The sequence below is a fragment of the Hakea prostrata genome, chromosome 5 (assembly GCF_041222555.1).
Source record: "Hakea prostrata isolate BN-2017 chromosome 5, UWA_Hpros_2, whole genome shotgun sequence".
NCBI classification, from domain to species: domain Eukaryota; kingdom Viridiplantae; phylum Streptophyta; class Magnoliopsida; order Proteales; family Proteaceae; genus Hakea; species Hakea prostrata.
Window position 1 is genome coordinate 40,076,637 of NC_142604.1, and position 25,472 is coordinate 40,102,108.

Genomic DNA, 25,472 nt, shown 5'->3' on the forward strand with positions numbered 1-25,472 from the left:
AAGCATTTTTATGGATTTGGTTGACGCAGATGAAACCTTTCCATCTTCCCTCTATACAAAGTTGATTTTTGGGGAGTAACCCTCCATCTTCATCTCCACAGTTAGTAAGTCAATAACACAGTAAATTTCTCCTGAATTAAGATACAAACCCTCACCTGCACGAAATTCATGCACTTTATTCTTGATCTCAATCCAGCTGCAACCAGGAGTCTTAGTGACACCCCTCTCCCTCATTAGCAATCTCATTCTTGCTGAATCATCCCACCTGTTTGATTTTGCAAATATCTTAGATGAAATAATGTAGTTTCCAGAATTTGAAGGCTCCAAGTCCAGAAGCAGGTGCATTACACGTTCACCAACATCTGCATTTCCAAAATTCCGACAGGCAGCAAGGAGTGCCCCTAATACAACTGCATCAGGCTTTTCAGGCATCTTCTCAATGAACTCCCATGCTTCCTTTAAATATCCAGCACGTGCCAAAAGATCTACCATACTAGAGTAGTGCTCTAACTTTGGGACCAGCCCAAATGAAGGGCCCAAATGAAGGCCCCATCATTTGAAACCACCTACGGCCTTCATCAACCAATCCAGCATGCACACATGCAGAGAGCACACCCACAAATGTGATGTCATCTGGATGTATATCTCCACCTTCCTCCATCATTCTCTTAAATAGTGACAATGCCTCCAGGGCATGCCCATGAACAGCAAGGGCAGAAATCATGGCATTCCAACAGACCACATTTTTTTGGGGCATTTCTGCAAAGATTTTGCGGGAGTGGTCTAGGCTTCCACACTTGGCATACATATCTATTAGGCCTGTTCCGATATAGATATCATATTTTACACCTTTTTGTGATGCATATGCGTCTACCCACTTCCCAACATCAAGGGCCCCTATGGAAGCACAAGCTGATAGAACTCCAATCAATGTGATCTTATTAGGTTCCACATCTGTTGCCCTCATAGAATGGAATAAAGTGATTGCTTCATCTGATGCCCCATTTTGTGCATATCTGTTAGGACAGGTTTATTAAATAATTGGCAAAACTGTATAGATAATTAAGAAATAGAACTACTAAAAATTATCAAGTCTCCACCATGTAATTTGATTGTTTGTCTATGTTTTGTGGTGGCCACCATGTAATTGATTGTGTGTCTATGTTTTTTGGTGGAGCTTGCTTCTTCTTCTTTTATTAATTTTTCTTCTTTTTTTTTGGGTGGGGGAGGGGGTGGGTGGAAAACTAAAGATATAGTAATAGGAAAATTTTAATTGAAGGAGTACTTACCCTGTTATCATGGCATTCCATGTGATAATACCTTTCTTCAACATTTTATTGAAAACTTTCCGGCTGAATCAAGATCCCCACATTTCGCATACATACCAATCAATGAAGAGCCCACATAAGAATTCAACTCGAGTTTCTGTTCCTCCACAATCCCGTCGATCATATAAGAATATTTCTATCCAAGATCGCATAAATCGATTTAAAACACCTTAGTACGACAAGGGAAAGATGATGATGATAAATACCTTTCTTAGGATCCATTGGAGACGAAGCATAGCGGAATCTCTTTATCTTTAGTCTCCCTCTTTAAACGAACTTGAACTTGAAGTTGATTCTATGATCAACTTGATGCTGGATCTTCTCCTCTAAACTCCTCCCTGTTCACTGGCTTGATAGTATATCCTTTTTGACTAAGCAGATGTGATTATGATTAGGGTTAGAGGAAGGACCTAGCATCCTTTATATAGGCAAATCCGTTAGATCGTCCATCAAGATCTAACGGTCCCTATTAGCTCACACTAGCCAGTCTATATAAGAGTTTTAGTAACCGTATATTACCCATATCAGACCAATAAGAAACCAAATCAAAGTGTAACACAATCGATAAAGCCCATCTTATGTGGAATTTTTAATTAATATTCTAACATTCTCCCACTTGAGCTATATTGATTGTGACACAGTCGAGCAAAAACAAAACATAGCTTTTGTTTTAAGAAAACATTTAAAAAAAAACATGTTGAAAATATTTTGACATTTTTGTGCACAATTTTACATTGGTCTGAGGATAATCCTAAAACTCAATCCCTTCACATAGAGCCTTAAGTACCGAATCATGGCAGTGACTGCATCTTTTATGCAACACAGGACCATCCATGGTCACAAATACTCTTAACTCTACTGAAAATGGATGCAATATGGTAGTGTGGCAACTAATGACACTTTATAGAAATCTTCATGTGTCATTCCGTTGTCAGTCCAAATCTCTCACTTTATGGTTCCTACAAACCTGACTTAATGCCACGAGAGAATATACTTTACGGTTCCCACAAACCTGTGACTCAATGCCACGAAAGTATACACTTTACGGTTCCCACGAACCTGTGACTCAATGCCACGAAAGTATGTACATTATGGTTCGAACCTGTGACTCAATGCCATAAAAAGGAGATTATATGTACATTATGGTTCCCACAAACCTGTGTCATCTTTATAACTCGAGTTTTAACTTTATGTGTTTCATGACACACCTCAAGGCTAATACATGAATGCCTTAGCTTTTGCTTAAGGTTAACACATACCTTAAGACTTTCATAACATGCAATATGATAATAATGTGAACATTAATATGTCACCAAAGAACTTTATTGAATTCAAATAAATTATCAGTGCATACAAGAGACAAGTATAGATAGAATACCTTATTACACAATAGAGCAAAATTCACAAACTCCCACTAAACAACCGCATCTAAGGATCCTCTTAAATCCATAGTTACCGCATGTCTATCAAAGACGTTTGGGCAAGGACCCTTAGTTAGGGGATCTATAACCATATTATCTGTACAAATATGTTCTACTATGGTGCCACATTCTTTACCTTTTTCTTTAGTAGTCAAATACTTAATTTCCATGTGTTTAGACCCTGTGATACCCTTATTGTTGTTGACAAACAACACAGCAGAACTGTTATCCCAGTACAACTAGATAGGTCTATCCACAAAATAAAAAATTGTCAACTGTCTAATGAAGTTCCTTAACCAAACAGCTTTTTCTTTAGTGGTCAAATACTCGATCATCATGTATTTAGACCCTATGATCACACATTTCTTGTTGTTAATAATCAACACAACTGAATTGTGATCATAGTACAACTGGATGGGTCTATCCAGAATGTTAAAATAGAACTGTCAATTATCTGATGAGATTCTTTAGTCAAACAATTTGAGTAACTGTTCCATAACATGTAGCAAACTCAACCTATATGACGAAATAAGTAATTTTACCTTATTTCACATTTTTCACGATATTATCCTTCCTGCCATCAAGGAAAACAACTTAAAGTGGACTTCTTATTATCCGGACAATTAGCAAAGTCAAAATCTATATATATATACCTTAATGCTATAGGTCTGGAACAAGCTTGTAGATTATCATATCATCAATTGCCCTCTTCAAGTATCTCAACATAAGATATTTTCTTCAATTGTTCTCTCTTAGTATCCTTTATAAGGCAACTGTAATAAGTTCAATGTATTTCACTTGAGAATCAAAACCATTCTCAAGTCTGCAATCTAGCATACTGAACTTCTTTAAATATAAATTATATATGTCCTCTGAGAAAGATCCAATAAATAGCATGAACAATCCTTATGGATCTCAATGCCCAAGACAAAGATGCCTTACCAAGGTCTTTTATATCATAATTCTCAAATAACAATTGCACGGTCTTTATGCAATAGACCAACGTCACTACTAGTGAGCAAAATATTATTAACATATATATATATATTTTTTTTTTCTCAACAAAATCGAAAGAAGTCACAACATTATCAATCTTTAAGTACCATTGTTTGAAAGCTTACTTAAAACCACAAATTAGACTTCTTGAGTCTACACCAAGATGATTAAGATCATCAACCGCAAAAATCCTCAGGCTAAATGACATGGACTTCTTTATTAAGGTTTTCAATTAAAAAGGCAATCTTCACATTTATTTGGTATAACTCTAAAAGAGTCCTTAGAAGAGATACGTGAGAAAATTTCACCACTCAACTTCCTCTTTATGAGTAAACTCTTTAGATGCCAGTCTAGTTATAAACCTTACAATCTTTCTTCATGAATATTTATTAATCTTATACACCCACTTAAAATAAATGGGTTTAAAGCCTTCGAGCAACTTAACAAGCTTCTCAAACATCATTATGTCTCATCAACAATATCATATATCTCGTTGCACCCAATCACAAATCTAATTAAAGATTAAAGACAACTTTCTAGTAACTGGGTCAACCAAAATGCCAATGTTATAGTCATGTTCATTAAAATTAGATCAAATAGTCTGGGAACAAGCTACCTTTCTTAGATATATGAAACTCCATAACTAATTAATAATCCACAATTTTGGTGTCTTGACAAAGATGGTAAATACAAGATCTGGATAAGAAACAAACTAGCAATGAAAAACTTTTATGTTCCAACTTCTGCAATATTGGATTATACAACTTTAAATTTGCAAAACAACTCCAACGCTAAAATGGTTCAAGTTAGATTTTATGAATAATCTGCAATGAAAAATGGAGTTATAAGAACATATTTGGAAAATAACATGATCAAGAATATAAGAGGCTGTTATCAGGGCTTCACCTTAAATTCGGACAAAATAGTTCTCCTACCATACTCCTCACTATGTCCACAGGGGTGTGATTAAGCCTTTCGGTTACACAATTTTGCTCGGGACTATCAAACATAGTGAACAGACCAACTATATCCGAATCTTCCGAGTATTTGACGAATGGGCCCTTAAGTTGTCCAGCATCCTCATATCAACCATAATACTCTCCTCCCCAGTCAGATCTAACAATTTTTCAACTTCAGTCTAAAAAAAAATTCTTGAAGATTCAGAGATTTAGACTATTTCTTAATTGAGTACAAAAACCATATTAAGAGTGATCATCAATAAATATGATGCAATAATAAGTTATACGCAAGGTGGTGGAATAATGACCCCTATCTAAACACCAGGACCGAATGGGAAAGAGAAAATCAAATATTTAAACAAGAACCAAAGAATCATAACTTTTATTTTTGCACTTGGCTAACCAGATCTTATACTCAATGCAACTTCTACTTACAAAAAAATAACAGTCATCTCCTTTTTATAAGGAAGTTTTTTCATAGATTCCAAATTGTTAGTCTGACCGGACTCTTTACCCTGAACATTTTTATGAGTATTGATGCTCATAAGAACAAAGTTTCTTCTTGGAAAAAATATTGGTCTTTATAATTCCAAACTCAGTAGAGGATGCAAACGGCATTGATGGATAATAGCAGGGGTAATAAAAAGAACATTAGGAATCATAAGTTTTATCTTGAAAAATAATTATCCTAATGAAATAATCCCTAGCTCCTCCAAAACCATCACACCTTATGATAAAAAAAACTCTTACAAAGAAATATACTTAGTTCAACATTAGATGAGACTTAGTATCTTTGTGCTACTGCATTCAACAAATTCAAAATAGTGCATTCAATGGGTAAACAACTCTTCAAGTGTTTCTTTATGGACCTCTTAATAGGCAGTAAGTGGACATAATTAATTTTCATCTCTTCAAAAAACAACTTTTGTCTTCTATCTTATGAGTCATATCCATCAGTTTCTCAGTAACCAAGAATGTGTGGTTAACAACATATCATTTACAATTTCTTGAAGTTTGACTTTATAAGAATCTCAATAACAATTATATTATTATAACAAAAAAGGTGACTAACAGAAAAGCACACACATATCATCATGAAAAATACCTTTGGGCAGAATTCATGACATACAATTGTGATACTCTATCACTTTATTAGCACTTTAATATGTAACTTATAAATACATAACTAGAAAGAGCACACATATATCATCATGAAAACACATTTGGACATAATTCATGACATACGGCTGTGATACTCTATCACTTTATTATCACAATGTCGGTAACATATAACTTATAAGTTCATCACTTTAAAGAGTATACATATATCATCATGAAAACACCTTTAGACAGAATTCATGACATACAGTTGTGATACTCCTTTACACGTCAGCAGCCATGAGAGTATTCCAACCTTCAAAAATTTACCACCTTTGGGTGTATAAACCTCTTAGATTAGTCAACTCCCAACCAAATGTTGTATATGTCTCCCTCTTAATGCTAATACATAATTACTACCTTTGGCTTATAAAAATGCATTAACATCAAGAGACATCCCATTACTATATATGGCTGACATTCCATAAACCCAACCATGAATGTCACTTTGGCAGTCACTCACAATCAAGCTCATGAAATTCTCATATTGGGACATACTTTATGTTACCCACAAATAATGCTAGTACATTGTTTGGAAGAAAAAAAATTTCTGGATTACCAAAAGGTAGTTGAAGCATGTATAAAATATATCATACAGTTGCATAAAATTCCGGATTACCAAAAGGCAATTGAATCATTTATAAAATACATCATACACTTGCATAAAATTTCGGATTACCAAAAGTAATCAAACCCTTTATAAGGCATGCATGATATATATTTTAGAATTGTATAATATCATATAAAACATGCTCATAATACAAAGCCATTTGATAAAAGAATCATATTAAAAAAATTCACCTAACGGTGAAGTTACATACACAATATAAATATGTCATATCATTTTTCATATATATAGAAGTGGAATTTGGTCCTGAAAATAATTTCATTGTGTCCGAAAGGGTCCAAATAGAAATTCCCAAGAAAACGCTTTAAAATTCCTTATGGTTTAGTTAAAAAAAAAAAAAAAAAAACTAAATAAATAACATTCCAATTATCGGCTTAACTAAAACATGATATATCATATTTCACATATGTAGGGGTAGAATTGGGTCTTTAGAATGGTTTCATTGCGTTCGGAAGGGTCCAAAACATAAAACCCCAAAAGAACGCTTCAAAATTCCTTCCAGTTTAGCCAGAAATAAAAAATATTAAATAAATAGCATTCCAAATTATCAGCTCAACCAAATAATGATAAATCATATTTCACATATGTAGGAGTAGAATTGGGTCTTGAAAATGGTTCCATTGCGTTCGAAATAATCCAAAATATAAAACTCCAAAAGAACGCCTTTAAAATTCCTTACGGTTTGGTGAGAAATTAAAAAAATACTAAACATATAGTATTCTGGTTTTTTTTTATTTTTTATTAAACTGGTTCAATCAGCAAATAAAAACGGTCCAATAAAATCATAATCTTATTAGGCCGAACTGGATCGAAATCAGAAATTGAAATAAGAAATTGAATCGAATTGAAATAAAAAACTGAACCTAATCGAAATCAGAAATTAAACCGAACCGAAATCAGTGAGTTGACTCGCTGAGTAAAAAATGAGTTTGGTCCAAAATGGTTCAAATAATAATTCCGGTTCCCCCAAGTAAACCCATTCGGTTTGACCGATGACCGGTCAACTGGGTCGGCCCGTTTGACCCGACAGGTTCAGATTCTGGTCACCCTAACGGGTCGTGTGTCGGGTTGACTCGGTCAAACTGCCATGTCGGCATCGCATTAATTAAAAAAATCAGAAAAACGTCGCCGGATTCCGGCTGCAATTGCCAGCGCGTCCGAAGTCCGATGGTAACCTATAATATATCGATCTCTTCCTTTTTTGGAGATCTACACAGTGGTGGTTTCGGATTTTCAAGATCCTTTATAGAAAAAGTTATTGACCAAAAACCCCACGGTTTGGATGAAAAAATCAGGAGAAAAATTCACAAGTTTCATAGATTCCATTCTAGAACCCTAAATTCATCATTCAACAATCCTATGAGTCTTTAATCGATTCTATACAGGCTTTGATACCACATGTAAGAATATTTCTATCCAAGATCGCATAGATCGATTAAAAACACCTTAGTATAACAAGGGAAAGATGATGATGATAAATACCTTTCTTAGGATCCATTGGAGATGAAGTGCAGCAGAATCTCTTTGTCTTTAGTCTCCCTCTTTGAACGAAATTGCACTTGAAGTTGATTCTATGATCAACTTGATGCTGGATCTTCTCCTCTAAACTCCTCCCTATTCGCTAGCTTGATGGTATATTCTTTCTGACTAAGCAGATGTGATTATGATTAGGATTAGAGGAGGGACCTAGCATCCTTTATAGAGGCAAATCCGTTAGATCGTCCATCAAGATCTAACGGTCCTTATTAGCCCACACTAGCCAGTCCATATAAGAGTTTTAGTAACCGTATATTACCCATATCAGACCAATAAGAAACCAAATCAAAGTGTAACACAATCGATAAAGCCCATCTTATGTGGAATATATAATTAATATTCTAACAGATCCATCTTCCCAAACTCAAATCTCCCAAGTCCCCACATGCTGCTAGAACACTCACTAGAGTCATTTCATTTGGCTCAAAACCTGCCAGTTTCATACTCCTATACAAAGTCACTACCTCGGTAGCAAAACCCATTTTAGAGTACCCATATATCATTGAATTCCACGAAACTAAGTCCCTGTCAGTAATTTCATCAAACACCTTCCGTGCATCACCCAACTCACCACACCTTGAATACATGGTAATCAATGAATGCCTAATGTGGCAATCAGAATCTAGCCCCGATTTGAAAATCAATGGATAGGCCCTCCTGCCATGGTCTAATGACGGGAGGTTTGCACAGGAGATTAGAAGAAATGGGTAGGTGAAATTATTTGGTTTTTGACCCGAGAACTTCATTAGGTAATAAAATTCAAGCGCGAGAGAGAACTTTTTCAATGTATTAGTTAGACCACGAATCATGATATTGTTAGAAAAGTCATTAGGTTCCGGTATTTGAGAGAAGAGGACTGAAGCATAGGAAAAATCTTTGAGATCCACCAGCTTGGGGGAGAAGGAAATTGTGTATATCTATGGAGTTGATGAGCATCTGCGAGTGGATTTGTTTCAATGTTTTGGACAAACTGCACTGCTTCAAGAAGTAGTGTGCTATGACTTAAAGCATGTCCTTCTATAGAAAACAACATACATAGAGTTAGATTCATACATGCATTGTCTGTTTCATATCATATCACATTTGCTATGTTTTGCTGTCATGTTATTTATGTTGTTATAGAATAACTTGTTTTACTGAGTTCTTTTGAACTCACTCCTTTTTGCAAATATCATTATTAGACTATCCTGTAGATACTAATGACTATGAGGCCAATACTACAAAGCGCAAGTCGATGATGCATACTACTCTCAAGGTGCTAGCTGTCACAAAAATAATGGTGAAAATTCCTTGTGTGATCATCCTACGTACCAGGATTAGCTCTACCTTGGAGTGGAAGCAGCCGTGTTTGATTTCTAAAGTTTATGTTTATGAAGATATTCTTTATAAGTCGTAAGAGACTTTAGTTTAGTTTGATTACTTCTTTTCTTTCCTTTCTTTTGGAATCGGTTGTAATATTTCCTTTTAGATTTGAGTTACATTTTGGTGTGTTATGTGGAGTGAGTTTTCACACACTTTACATGTGATTATTTATTTTGATAATTGTATTGGTATCATTCTTTCCGCACTCTGATTATATTGGCATTCTCTCCTTCTTATCTTGATCTCTTTGTTTATATAATGTTACACTAATTATATCTTGTTCATGATTATGCTATTCTATATGTGGGATGATGATTTCCTCGAATACTGAATCTTCGGGGCTATGGATCACACACTCGGGTATGCCAGGTAGGGTACTGGCTGGGTGGACGTGACATGAGTGATCTAGCAATTTTTGCTACTCTTCCAACTCCACCCAACTTTGAAGAACATTCCGAAGTTGTCAAACAAGCTCATTGGAGTCAAAATTGGAGTTATTGAAGGTCATTGGGACTTCTTGTTTGTGCATTACATTCATTCATTGCGTCACATTCACACAAGGGGTAAAGTGTCATCCCCTTGTTAGGTAATATCCATTTACTTTTTAAAATTGTATTGATTGTTCAATTCTAGTCTAGGTTGATTAGAATTTGTTCATGGTGCTATTGCCCTATTTAGAAGAAATATTGCAAAGGGTGCTCTTGTCCTACTTAGTAAACAAAGATTGTAAAGGGTACTCTTGCCCTGTAACAAAGATTGTAAATGTTTGACCTCTCTACGCAACGTATTGAAAGAGAATCACTAGTGGAATATTCTCTTGAGGCCAAGAGAGTGGGATGTAGACTTGTAAAGTCAAACCACTATAAACTCTTATGCTGTGATTGTTTGATATTGTCTAATTTCATTTAAATCTTTAATTTATCTTGAAATTACAATTAAACCGAGAAATTGGGACAATCCACTAGATACAATCTAATCACCCCCCTCTAGATTGTATTAAGACAATCCTACCAATGAATGGCTCCCATGGTGCTGATGTGTCCCTTCATAGGTTGGCTACGGGTCTTGGGCGCCCACCAACCTAACACCCTTGCAACAGGTTATTTGGCCTCAATATCCTAGCCAATAGGGTTATGACATGATGGGGTCTTAACGAACCAAATGCAAGTAGACTTCCAAGATATATGGTCATTCTAAGATTCTAAGGTCAATGGCCAAGCCAAAACCCTAGGTCAATCCCATGCATCACTTTGTTAACCCACACTTAATCCCAAAAATTGATTCAATAAATTAATGATAAAGCATAATACTATACAAATCCACTTGCATATAAATATGAAAGAAACACATTGAAACAATTTATTATTCATCATGGATATAAAATAGTAATTCATGCTTGAAAACATACGTGTATATGGTTGGATTCGCTCACTTGATAAGTAGAAGATAACCTTTCAAACGAATACCAAAAGATGGCCTAACACATCTTAAATTGCCCTAAATAATTCATGGTTTAAGTTAGAATTACAATAGAGAATCATCCAATCGAAACCTAGACAACAGGGGGTAGCTTTGGGGGTGGTTGCCCCAGGAGACCCTACCAATCAACCCCACTTGTTCTGACAAGTAAGAATAGGGGTGGTTGCCTAGAGTGATCCCTTAGGTGGTGGGGTACAAGGTCAATAAATCGACGAGGTTTTCATAGGCTTCATTTTCTCGCTTCCGATGAATTCCAGATCACCCAAAGGTTCTCAAAACCTTTTCCAAACATGGTTTGATACCACAACAATCCTAGATCTCAAATCTAACAATGAATTAAATAGATCATAATCTAGGTCTTCTCAAAGATCTTCCTAGAAAGGAAAATTCAATAACTTAAAATGATTGAGGAATCACTCTTATTGTTAGATCTAATCAAGGTTAAGATTTCCATGATCAAATCGATCTTCTCTCATTAATTAGCTTCATTGATAATATCATAAGAGAAGAATCAAGTAGTTGGGAGAGTATCTTACCTTCAATTTCATGGAATAAATCACAAGTCACTTTTGAATTGGGTACGCAGCTTCCTTCTTCTCTGAAACAACTTCTCTAACATGTACTGGAGTTCTTTGATGGTTGGGCAATAAAATAGTATATTTTAAGGTGAAATGGCTTCAAATAGCCACAAACTTAAAAACCCAATTTTGTCCTTTTCCACTTGCAAACACTAGGGGTGGTAGCCTAGGGCAACCCCACTCAATTGACCCTACCCCTTTGTACACATTACCAAGGGGTCTTAGCTAAACTTGAAGGCCTTCCAAATGTGTTATCCATGAGCTCTTAATCCATCTTCCCAGTCCATTCATGCTCGTGTAAATCTCCTTCCAAAGCTCAACAAAATACCAGATTCATCGTTATCACCATTAATATTCATTGGTTTGGTTCCGATCCAATGGTCTCTACTTGGATGGCCCGTATACAACTATCTTCTACTGGCATTATGGGTTCTTGAACCTGCAAGGTAGGTTTTTGTAGAAGACCTTCATAAAAATATTGGAATTAAAGTTGATTGTTGATTTGATGATGTGGACAACTTACAAAATTTCTTAAAGTGTTCCCAATACTCATAAAGGGATTCCCCATGATACTGCCTAACACCACAAATCTCTTTTCTTATGTTGGTAGCTCTTGATGGAGGAAAATATTTTCATCTTATTCCATATAGTAATGGCTCCTGAAGGTAAGTAGTATAGCCTATCTTTAACTATATCCTTCAATGAAAATGGAAATGCCCTCAACTTGATTTGTTCTTTTGTTATGCCTAAAGGTTTCATAGTTGAGCATATAATGTAGAACTTTTTGAAATGCTTGTGAGGATCCTCACCTGCAAGTCCAAGAAAAGAAGACAATAGATGAATTAATCTAGATATAAGCTCATAAGTGGCATTTTCATGTAGAGCAAGAAAGGTAATGCAAAGAGGTTGTAGGTTAAAATCTGCAGTAGCCAACTCCTTCAAAGTTATGTTATTGGCTATGACCCCTTCTTTGATTCCTTGATCACTAGAAGATTCTTCAAGGCAAAAGGGCTCTTCAGTTGAAATTTCCCTAGCTTTCTTTCTTACCTTTGCAATGTTCATTCAATTTCTCTGTCAATCTTCAATAAATCATGGTTAGAAGAACAAGTAATAAGCATAAACAGATTGAAGACATATAAATAAAAATCACAAAAACTCTAATTAATCAGTGTTGTAATATTAGTCCCACATTGACTGATGTGGGAATATGTGGAGAGGAGGAGGCTATAAAAGAAAGCCTCCTCCTTCTTCGTTAATCATCCCAAATATCTTCTCTCTTGGATATTTCTTTATTTATAGTGGAGTTTTCTCTCTTGCCCATATATTCTTGTGTTCTTCTTTTCTCTTATTTGCTGATTGTTCTATTCGGTGGGTTCTTCATAACCCGACAGTGATATCAGAGCGAAGTTTTTCCAAAGTATGCTCTATGGTTGCAGCATAGTCTTATCTTCTACATCAGAAAAGGAAAATTCCTTAGGGGTTTGTTTGTTTGGTTTAGGGTGTGAGTATCTACTTATAGTAGCTCTGTGATTGCCACTTAGGTGGATCCTTCACATCAGAAAAATAAGTAAGATATTGTTTTTCACCCTGCGGAGGTGCTACAGAAGTCGCAATTTCATGTGGTTTCTTTTCGGGTATCCTAGAAAGGTGTATTGGGTGATTAAGTGCATGTCTAGGAAAATTTTGTCTAAGGAGTCAGGTATTTAAGCGGACCGCTTGTGTCCCTCTAGTCTTTCTTGAAAATTTTCCTTGTGCATTTTGGTTCAACCATATACTAGTTGGAGATAACTTGAGAAGACAAGTTTCACATGAAATAGTGGGAGTTATTCTGTAGCCAACAACAATTCATGATAGAAACAATGTCAGCAAATATCGACATCGGCAAGTTTGACGGCACAAAATTCTCATTATGGAAAATGAAGATGAAGGCATTATTGATAAAAGATAATTGCCTTGAAGCCCGAAGCCATCAGTGTTCATCCGGCGGAGTCCACAAACAACGAAAAGTGGAACAAAATAGATGTTATCGCCCTTTCCAACTTGCATCTAGTATTATCTGATGATATTTTAGCGGGCATAAAAGAGAAGAAAATTGCTAAGGAGGTTTGGGATCACCTCATCAAATTGTATGAAGCCAAAATCACTTCACCTCATCAAATTGTAGATAAGCCAGAGACATCTCAAGGGTGCATTGCTGAAGGAGATATTCTTTACAACGAATCAACAACGGTATCCAAGGATAGATTGGAGCTCACTGATGCTTAGATCTTGGATTCAGGAGCAACATGGCACATGACCTTTCGCAGAGATTGGTTTCACACTTATGAACCTATCTCTACAAGGTCTGTGTACATGGGAAATGATTATGCCTTGAAGATTGCTGGAGTTGGCACCATCAAGTTGAAGATGTACGATGGTATGGTATGCACTATTCAAAATGTGCGGCATGTGAAGGGCTTAAAGAAAAATCTAATGTCTTTGGGACAATTAGATGAAATTGGGTGCAACACACACATCCAAAATGGAATGATGAGGATCATCAAAGGAGCGCTAGTTGTAATGAAGGCTGAAAGAAGCGCTGCAAATTTGTACAAACTAATGGGAGAAACGAGTCTTGAGGCAGAAGCATCAGTTGCATCAACCGATCTGCATGGAAGAGTTGACAAAAATGTGGCATAAAAAAATTGGCTCACATGTCAGAGTAAGGGATGAAGGTTCTCGTAGAACAGAAATTACTCCCGAGTCTCACAAAGGTTTCATTACCCTTTTGTGAGCAATGTGTTACAAGTAAGTAGCATAGATTGAAGTTCAATGCATCTGATTCCAGGAATAAAAGTATTCTGGAATTAGTTCACTCTGATGTATGGCAAGCACCGGTTACATCTCTGGGAGGAGCAAGGTACTATGTATCTTTCATTGATGATTATTCTAGAAGATGTTGGGTGTTTCCTATCAAGAAGAAGTCAGATGTGTTTTCAGTTTTCAAAACATTCAAAGCGCAAGTTGAATGAGAAACTGAGAAGAAAATCAAGTGCCTCAGGACGAACAATGGCGGTGAATATATAGGGGATGACTTCTTTGAGTTTTGTAATCAAGAAGGCATCAAGAGACAACTCACGGTGGCTTACACTTCTCAACAGAATGGAGTAGCGGAGCGGTTGAATAGAACTCTACTCGAAAGAACGAGAGCCATGTTAAGAACTGCAAGTATGGCTAAGTCCTTTTGGGCAGAAGCCGTAAACACTGCCTGCTACGTGATTAATTGATCACCAACAAGATTGATTGATCTAAAGACACCGATGGAGATGTGGACTGGCAAGCCAGTTGATTATTCACGCCTGCACACATTTGGGAGTCCTGTGTATGTGATGTATCATCCCCAAGAAATTTCAAAGTTGGATCCAAAATCTAGAAAATGCAGATTCTTGGGATATGCTGATGGAGTCAAGGGGTATCGACTGTGGGATCCCACTGCCCACAAGGTCGTCATCAGTAGAGATGTCATTTTTGCAGAAGATAAGCTGCAGAAGGAAGATGTGAGTAGTATTTCAATAGAAATTTCGAAGAGTACAACAGTTCAGGAGGAAGAGAAGTCCAATCCAAAAAATTCTTCTGGAGCAGAATCAAAAAATGAGGAACAAGTACCAGTTGAGTCTACAACTGTAGAAGTTCGACGGTCACCTCATGAAAGACATACACCAACCTGGTAGTCTGATTATATTATGGAGAGCAACGTTGCATACTATCTTCTAACAGAAGATGGGGAGCCATCAACATTTAGAGAAGCAATTGATAGCTCAGAAGTGTCACTTTGGATGGCAGCTATGCAGGAAGAACTAGAAGCTCTTCATAAGAATACGATGTGGGAGCTTGTACCTTTACCGCACGGAAGGAAGCCCATTGGTAACAAATGGGTTTACAAGATCAAACGAAACAGTGATGATCAAGTAGAGCGGTATCGTGCAAGAATGGTGATCAAAGGATATGCTTAGAAAGAAGATGTCGATTTCACAAAAATCTTTTCTCCAGTGGTTCGACTTACTACTGTCCGGAATAGTTCGGCACTTTGTGCTACTTTTGATCTACATCTTGAGCAGTTAGATGTAAAAATTGCATTTCTTCATGGAGATCTTGATGAAGAAATCTATATGCTCCAACCAGAAGGTTTTCAAGAACCAGAAAAGGGGAACTTGGTTTGCAGGTTGAACAAATCTCTATACGGCTTAAAACAGGCGCCAAGATGTTGGTATAAGAGATTTGATTCCTTCATATTGAGCCTTGGATACAACAGACTTGCTTTAGATCCTTGTGCGTATTACAAGAGGTTTGGTGATGATGATTTCATCATTTTACTGTTGTATGTCAATGATATGTTGGTGTCAAGCCCCAACAAAGATCGGATCGTAGAATTAAAAGCTCAGTTGGCTAGGGAATTTGAAATGAAGGATCTGGGACCCGCAAACAAGATTCTAGGGATGCAAATTCACCGAGACAGAAATAACAGGAAGATTTGGCTATCTCAGAAGAGTTACTTAAGGAAAGTCTTGCGCCGCTTCAATATGCAAGACTGTAAGCCAATTTCTACTCCTCTTCGTGTTAATTTCAAGTTATCCTCAAGTATGTGTCCTAGCAATGAAGCAAAGAGGATGGATATGTCTTGAGTACCGTATGCATCAGCAGTGGGAAGTCTGATGTTTATTATGATATGTACAAGACCGGACATTGCACATGCAGTGGAAGTGATTAGTCGGCATATGGCGAATCCAGGACAAGAGCATTGGATTATAGTGAAGAGGATCCTAAGATACATTAAAGGAACCTTGGATGCTGCTCTATGTTATGGAGGATATGAATTTTCTATCAGAGGATATGTTGATTCTGATTTTGCAGGGGATCTTGATAAAAGGAAATCCACTACTAGCTATGTGTTTACAATTGCAGGAGGAGCTGTGAGCTGGGTATCTAAACTACAAACAGTTGTAGCACTGTCTACAATAGAAGCTGAGTATATGGCAGCTACACAAGCTTGTAAAGAAGCAATCTGGATAAGAAGATTCATGGAAGAACTTGGGCACAAACACGAGAAGATTCTCTTGTATTGTGACAGTCAAAGTGCCTTGCACATTGCAAGGAATCCAGCTTTTCATTCAAGGACAAAACACATAGAAGTACAATATCATTTTGTTTGTGAAGTGGTGGAAGACAGAAGGGTGGATATGCAGAAAATCCACACAAAAGAGAACCTAGCAGATGCATTGACAAAAGCAATCAACACTGGCAAGTTCATTTGGTCCAGATCCTTGTATGGCTTGACAAAGACGTAGACAGCATGGTGGTGGCAAGATAGAGACTGGTGTGGAGATTGATTGGTTCTCAATCTAATCTCTAAGTGGGAGATTGTTGTAATATTAGTCCCACATCGACTGATGTGGAAATATGTGGAGAGGAGGAGACTATAAAAGAATGCCTCTTTCTTCTTCTTTAATCATACCAAATATCTTTTCTCTTGGATATTTCTTTATTTATAGTGGAGTTTTCTCTCTTGCCCATATATTCTTGTGTTCTTCTTTTCTCTTATTTGTTGATTGTTCTATTCAGTGGGTTCTTCATAACCCGACAATCAGCACCACTCCTTGGTAATGGCACCAAAATTTGATGCATGTCGAATGCATAAAAATAATTGCCTTACCCTAATTATTAACAGATTTTATAGCAATATCAAGTAAGGTAGAATCGACAAAGAATGCTTGATTAATCCAAGTTAAACATATTGAAAACAAAGAAGGGGGAGTTTGTTCAAAAATAACTAGCAGAATAATTGAAATAAATCAAAATAAAGTTAAATGAAGAAACAATCAAATTAAGAATTCTATTTCTTGGTTTAATTTCCAATTTCTCTTGAATGGTAAAATTAATTGTAATACAATTCCTACTCTCATATGAAATTCTTAACCATAGGTAACAATAAGCTCTGTTACCCCAATTTTTCGTAGCATGCCTAATCAAAATAAACTCTTTCATAAAGCCTAACCAACTGGACAACCTAGAACAACCTCTCTAGATATAGTTCAGAGCGATTGCATTAAGCAATATAAAAATAAATAAATAAATAAATAAAAGGAAGGTTTTTAAAGCAACAAATTCACAAGCTCGATGTGTTTGACTTAAATTGTGTTGTCCATAGTGATTAACAACCATTAATTGCCACATGTGAATCCAGATCGAAAACAATTATGGATTGAAGTCTCAATTCTTGCAAAAAACTTAAAGTCTCGATTCTGAAAAAAGATTTACAAATGAATGATTTATCAATCCTAAACTAATTTAAACATACACAAATCAAAATCGATTAATTAATAATAACACAATCAATTCCAAAATAAGAGAAAGAATAACATTATTGTATTAATTAATGTGTACATGAGATTGGGTTCAACATCACATCCCCTCAAACTGGAGGGAAAAAAAAACCCTAGCCTTGCATGATAGAAAAAAATGTCTAAATAAAGAACAAAAAGGTTTTTGTGAATTTTCTTGTGTGTCTTCTTTGTTCTCTTACTCCTCTTTTACAGCCTAAGGTTGACCATTATATTTCTAGAAACAAAAATCATAAAAATATCTAAGAATCTCCTAAAGAGGAAATAAATGGTTGTGCATTAGCTGGTAATTCTTGTACTAAAAATACTTGAAATTATATTAACGGATAGTCAGTAGATGATTCTTCTTTGCTTCCAATACTCGAAGCTAAATGGCAATTTCAAAATTTGCTCTTCTACATGGTAGCACAGATCACGATCTCACTCATCAATTATTTGACCATGTTGCAATTTAATTCTAGGAGATTCTCAATAGATGAAATTGTAAATTGCACTTTTGGTTTTCCATATTAGCTTAGATCACCTAAATTGAAGTTCAAGGGGAAGTTATGCACAAAATAAGAAGGATGATCAAAACTACCAATAAGTTGTGAATTTAGTTGTTAAATTTGCTCCAAGCACCTCTAATTGCTTCTTGAATCAAAATATTAATTTTCTAAGTATGATTGGATAGAAAAATCAGCATAAGAATTATGAATTGAGAAATAAAAATATTATATTGTACAATATTATCAATAATAATAATAATCAATATTAATTGTAACTCCATGTTAAATAATGCATAATTACTTGATAATCATTTTCTATCTTCTATGTTAATTAGTTTTTGTAATGCCTAAATGTTTATGATCTCAAAATTAAATGTTGAGAGTCTTCGTTGGGTTGGGAAACAACTAAAGTTCTGAAGGATGTTTTATAAGATATAAAATAATACAACTATATATATATATATATATATATTGTAACATTTTCAAAGAAAAAGGGGTTGATTGCCAATTTGGCATAATTTTAGGGCATCTATGCTTTTTCTAATTTTCTTGAGGTGTCCCGAAATTTTTTTTCCAACAAAATCATGCATAATATATGAATAAACTAGTTCCAAATTACCATGAAAAAGAAAAAATAATAAAGTATTCTTAAAATGCCTCATGTGATTAGCATTTTTAATAAACATCACAATTTTAAACATTTCTCTGTGTTCCCTTAATTCCCTTGTATTCATTACTTCATGTTATATAGTTCGAAATATTATTTGCTTTTATGATACATCAAAAAACCTTATAACTAATGGTTACGTATAAGTATTATTTGGAATGGGTTTATTTGTTTGAAAGCTAAGCCAACCTAATTTTGACAAATTTTACCAAATGTTAAAACTCTATAGACAAGAGTTTTATGAGATTTATTAGCAATTTTGTATATAAATCAGAAAACTAGTTAATTTACCCTATTTTTTTTTGTCGAAATCAATTACCATGCTATGTATATGAGTTATATTACTCCTCTCCTTTGTTTGATATTTCTTCATTTGTACATATGCACATTCAAGTTATTTCAAGTTGGCAAAGAAACCCCAAAATTCTAGTTATGGTTTGATATTTTGGTAATTCCTAAATTATCCTTATTTACGTATGACTTTACAATATTGTCCTTAACCACTTGCCTCTAATTTATTATTGTTTATTATTATTTTATAATTTTTAAGTTGTAGATTTTGATGATATTTTTATCCAATCTAGTTTAACACCACTTATGAAGATCCAATGGCTGAAAATAAAATATAAAAAGTGCATTTTGACCCTAGTCATTTCTCTCTCCTCATTCGCTCTTCACTAGTTCTTTGCAAATGGTCAACAAAGTTGAAACAATCAAGGTTATTGATCTCCTCTTTCCCTTTTCTAGGCTTTTACCCGAGCCATCAGATGATAGTGGTCTACTCCAAGGAGATACCAGGGGTATGAGGTAGCTTTACTACTCTTTTTTGTTAGATCCATGCTTCTTCTTAAAGCACCACTGATCGTGTTGCTAACCAATCAAAATAAAATCCTATAATAATCTAGCTAGCGAAAGTACAGGGGTCGAACTATAGGGAACTAAAATGCTAAATTATTAAGATTGAATTCAACAAAACCTAACTTCAATTAAATCTATTAATCAAGGCAAAAACTTTAACTATGAATATGTGAAGATCTTTGGGATTTTGAATCCCCAATGCTTTTCACTAACCGATATAACTCTACACTTCAAAACAAAGAAGTATTTCCTAGATATGCCTTATTTTCGCAAGACTATCGTCCTTCGTCGAAGCTTGGCACACTTAGTTAGCTTAGCTATAGAACATCTTTGGCTAGACTCAAACACAATCTACTAGAAGATATAGAACAATCAAATTAATGAAATAACCAATGGTTCATCTACATCTCAAAGAAAACGAACTAGCTACTCATTACAACAAATATCATTCAAACAAAGATGAAATTTAGAGAGAGAGAGAGAGAGAGAGAGAGAGAGAGAGAGAGAGAGAGAGAGAGAGAGAGAGAGAGAGAGAGAGAGATGTGATATTCTTCTTGAGAAATGAGAGAGATGAGAGCCAAGATCCATGTTCGCCGTCTTCTCCCTCTTCTCTATGCCTGGCTTCTCTTTTATGTATCCTGCACACAATAAATCTATCCTCTTTATCTATCAATTCCACCTTTTAGTCATTCCGATTATATGGGAAAACTCAAAGCTATAAAGTTGTAGATATTTTCGTTATATTTCCATAGCATCTTGAATCACTGCAATCCGACTTTATACGAGAGAGTTATGCCCAAAATACTCAAGGTGGGTCTGTTTACCCGATTTTCAGATCTTATTACCAATTTTGTTCCTTGGACCTCCACCTATTTCCGATTTGGCTCAAATTAATGCTCTCATTGCATTAATTAAGTTGGATCTCAGCATTCATGATTTCTTGGGTAGCAAGATTGAATCTTGTGATTTTATTTTAATCAGAATCCTCTAAAATATTTGCCAACTTTGCTCCACATTATTTGTAATAACCAAAATCATTTTTTCCTGAAAAAAGACACAAAATTACTCAATTAGCTATCTTTTATTTAACTAAATTTGGAAAATTAAATCAAATAAATAATGATAAATGCATGCTTATCAAATGCCCCCACACTTAAATGTTTGCTAGTCCTCGAGCAAAATAAAACAATAATAAAATAAAATATATAAAAAATTGACTCACTTTCATAGGAATCATGGTTGCACTTAGCGTGTGCAACAAGCCTTTAAACCCCTAGGTTACCCTAGTAGACGAGTTGTGTCTCGTGAGTGTTTGCAGAATATACACACAAAATTCTTAAGTGCTTTTCTAGTCGTTCTAGCAATAGTAAGAGTAAAAAGATAGATTCCAAGACAAAGACACTCCATTAAAGATTGAAGAAAATATAGTCACCCCCACACTTAAGCTCTTTACACCCTCTCTTAAGTCTATCTCTAGGCAAACAATTCAATCAAAAAGTCTCCTCTTATCTTCAGCCCGCCAGTTCACCCTCAAATAAGACTAATCTAGGTACCAAGTAATACATAGAACTCATGATCTAATCAATATTGACCTTCTTAGACATTTCACATTTATAAGCATCTTTATTTCTTTAATGCACAATATTCTAGTCCGTGCAATGTCTTGCCTCTTAAGTTTTCTAGATGGCCTATGTATGAGTTGTGTTAGCCACTCTCAAGCCATATGACCTTAAGGGATTACGTGTAGAATATCCCTCAAACTTATTACTCAAGCCAACTAGGCTACAAGCCAAGATTAGCCCAAAGACACCCCAATTGTTTGATGCAAGGCACGATATTGGTGACATTGAGACCCAAGTACTAAGAAGGAGGTCTAAACTTAAAACTTCAGCATATATATTTTTTAAAAAGTTATACTTCAATTCAATTCACAATTAAACAATCTAAAATAAATCTCAACTTGTCACTATAAGCACAAGGCAATACAAGACCATTAGATGATCAGACCTTTCGGACTACCTGGAGTTCCTATTTTCCGATTCAACCTTAGTCTCAAAATGTAAAACCCATTACTATTCTCTCAAGAGGGTGCTCATCACATCAGATGGAACTTCTAAAACCCTTAAACACTCATTTTGTATCTAAGCAAGGAGTTAAAATGTAATTCTTACCAAAGCCAGAAAAAAAATTTAGGCACTTTTAATCTTTGTGACAATGCTTTACCAAATATCAACAAGTCCTACTTGAGTTGACACCCCCCCCCCCCACACACACACACTTAAATTATGTAGTGACCTCAATGCATGCAAGATATAAAGGAAAAGAAGAACATAATAGAAACAAATAGAGGAAAGAATGTACCCGATGTTTCAAATCATGATAGAGCATGCAACAATAAAACCTAACAAGAAAACAAAGAAAAGAACAAGAAATAACATCTAAACAAATGAGTTGCCTCCCATAAAGCGCTAAGTTTAAAGTCTTCAGCTAGACTCAATGAGAGACTCATAAAGAGTCTTAAGGTAAGTCCTCTAGGTCCAACTCCTTAATACGTTGGCCATCAGCAAGGCCATCAATATAGGGCTTTAGTTGTTGGCCATTAACCATAAAGGTTTACCCATTTAGTGGGTCATGGATCTCTACTGCACCATGGGCAAATACTTTAACAACCACATAAGGTGTCACACCCCACTTGCCGGTATCGGTCCCGCCCAACAACCGGTGGGTGTGATTCGTCACAAGATCCACGGTTTTATCATCAATAATAATAAAAAAGCAAGTAATAATAATCATAAGCAAGAACAAGTTTGAATAATTAATTAAAAAGATTATAGGAGTCCAAATACTCCAAAGAAATGAATCAAAGTAACACAAGTTCCAAAATTTATCGAGTTTAGCGGAAGCAATAATTAATCTAATATAGTTTTATTCCAGTAGCTCGCTCCTAGGCTATAACATTCGCTTTAGTTCTAGCTGTCACACCCCACCCGCCGGTCTCGGTTACCCGCCTGACAACCCGTGGGTGCGATTCGTCACAAGATCCAAGGTTTTAGTCTATAAACAATATTTAAGACAAATAAAGATAATCAAGAGCAAAGACTATTCAATAACTGAATTAAATGAATTACAGGAGTTCAAATACTCCAATAACAATAATAAAGGAAAGAAATAATGAATAAAATGGATAAGGGTTCAGCGGAAGTAAACAAAAGAATTATATCAATTTCTTCCCAGTTTCCTTTTCTAAATCTAAAAAGTGTTTTTCATGGATCTCAAGGTAAGGTGTTCTCCAATTCAACTCTATTCGCCGAGCAAACTTCCTGACCACCTTCCGCCTCTGATCATCAATAGGTGTGATAAGCGCACTCCATGCAGCTACAGGAGCTCCCGCACATGCTATTTCCATCTCCCATTGACGGTGCCACATCTTCTTCATACGGGATGGTTCCTTCATAGGAAACCAGTCCATTCTCCTGTATAACTCCTTCTTCTTGCAGGCTAATAAACAATACAAAATAAAGACGTGAGTTCTAGAGAACTCAGTAAGAAACAATCACAATCCCATCAATTATCCAACAATGCCAAGATACATAAAATATGAATGATACTATGATTTCTAACTATGTAGGTCTCTAATAGTTGACATGCTTTAAGTTATACACCAGCCCTCCTCTGGGTAAGTCTCATCACTCTGATCCGGCAAGGACTGGCTACCTCTATAGGGATCCTGGGAAAAAGGGGAAAGTCCACACTTGACTCTCAATTCCATGGCTGAGGGTTAAGTCAACACTCTCTTACCACGACCATTGGTAATAAGTATTGGCGCATGTCGGGGTTTCTAATCCAATGCAAGGTCATACTGGTTACATGTCTACATGAAGTCTAGATACATCCCCTATGGCACCAACCAACTCGGTTCAGTATCCTTCTCAACCTAGGAGAGAGAATCCTCACGAACTGGCTACCGCTGTTGGACTCCACTCCTTAAACCTATGGTCATCCACATATTATTGGGGCGGATGCTCTCATGATTCCTCACGACACCCGGTCCAATCCTTGGACATCCATGAGCCCAACCCTAACATATGCAACCCTACCATTTATATGACTAACAATGGACCGTGAGCTTACTAAACAAGACTCAACTACTTTATCTAATCTTACAACAGATCTGGTAGGAGTACTAATAACTAGTCCCCTTTTCAGTCTCACAATTGTGACATGGATACGACTCACAAATGAAGATGCAATGAATGAATGTGATGCGCCAGTATCAAATAATACAAATGCAGAGATAGATGATACTAGAATAATACCTGTCACCACATCATGATCCATCTCGAGTTCTATACTAGTAACATTGAAAACTTTCCTTGCAAGAGGATTCTGTGCAGGCTTCGTCATAACTAATTCCTGAGGATTAGGTCTCTAAGTACAATTGCAAGAATAGTGTAGGTCTTTCCACAGTTGAAGCAAGTAACATCTCTAATATCAGCAAAAGCTACTGAGGTAGGAACTGTAGGTCTTTGATTACTCACCATCGGATGAGGGTTAGCATACACCAATCCAGACTTTTGACTTCCCATAGCTGGACGTACTGGTCCATTGCTAGATCCATAACTCGAACCAAAACTAAAACCAGAACTAGCACCTCTAGGCTGAAATGTAGGTGCAAGATATGGAGTAGGCCTAGAGAATCTTCGATTAGGGTCCACCAAATTGTTCCTATTCGCCACAGATCTCTGGAGTTGATAATGCTCTCTTTCATTATCCTCAACTTTCTTGGAATTCTCCACCATTTGAGCATATCCTTTGATCGGCTGAATAGCAAGATAGGTCTTCAGCGATGGTCTCAGTCCCTTGAAGAATTTCTTCACCTTCTCACGATCACCTCTTGATTCTTCAGGGGAAAAGAAGAACAACTCTTCAAATTTCTACTGGTATTCCAGAATTGTACTAAATCCTTAAATGAGAGCCTTGAATTCAAACTCCTTAGCATCTCTCATAGACTCAGGAAAGTAGTTCTTGCAGAAGGTCTCTTTGAAGATTTCCCAGGTAAGGTTCTAATGCAATGCTAGAATGGGCCAAATAGCATTCCACCAAGCATCAGCCTCATGATGTAGTTTCTACTTAACACACAAAACCTTTTGAGCTTCATTGTAGCGGAGGTTGCGAAAAGCTTTTTCCATCTATCTAATCCACTTGTTCAGAAATAGAACATCCTTGGTGATTATAGTGAAAGCCGGGACTTGAAGCTTTCATGAAATGTTCCATCAGCTTCGAATGAGGTTCAAGAGCAAATCCATCAACATTGGCACCAGTCGCAGTAGTACCAGTCCCAAGAGGATTACAAGTTGCATGCCCGGTCTGTTGCATAGTTACAAAACCTTGCATCATATTGTTGAACTGATCTTGTTCTTGATGCATCATGTTTCCTAGAATGTTCATCACATCTTGTATAGAGACTATGACAAGCGGGTTTGGAGGAATAGGGTTTCCACCAGTAGGAGACACGTCAATTCCCGAAATTTCAGCATTCACATTCCCAGCTGTGCTATCAACATTAGCTTGGTCATTCACATCACTTCCTTCTTCATTTTGACCATTCAACACAATGCGATTCCTTAACTGAACCAT

The 25,472-nt window shown here is 36.0% G+C and overlaps 1 non-coding gene and 1 pseudogene across 1 annotated transcript; one reads left to right on the top strand and one right to left on the bottom strand.

Moving 5' to 3' along the window:
- On the bottom strand, nt 1-25,472 carry LOC149015967 (pentatricopeptide repeat-containing protein At2g34400-like; annotated as a pseudogene).
- On the top strand, nt 11,946-12,050 carry LOC149015968 (small nucleolar RNA R71). The gene has a single exon (XR_016173790.1). It is a non-coding gene; the product is annotated as a small nucleolar RNA R71 (small nucleolar RNA).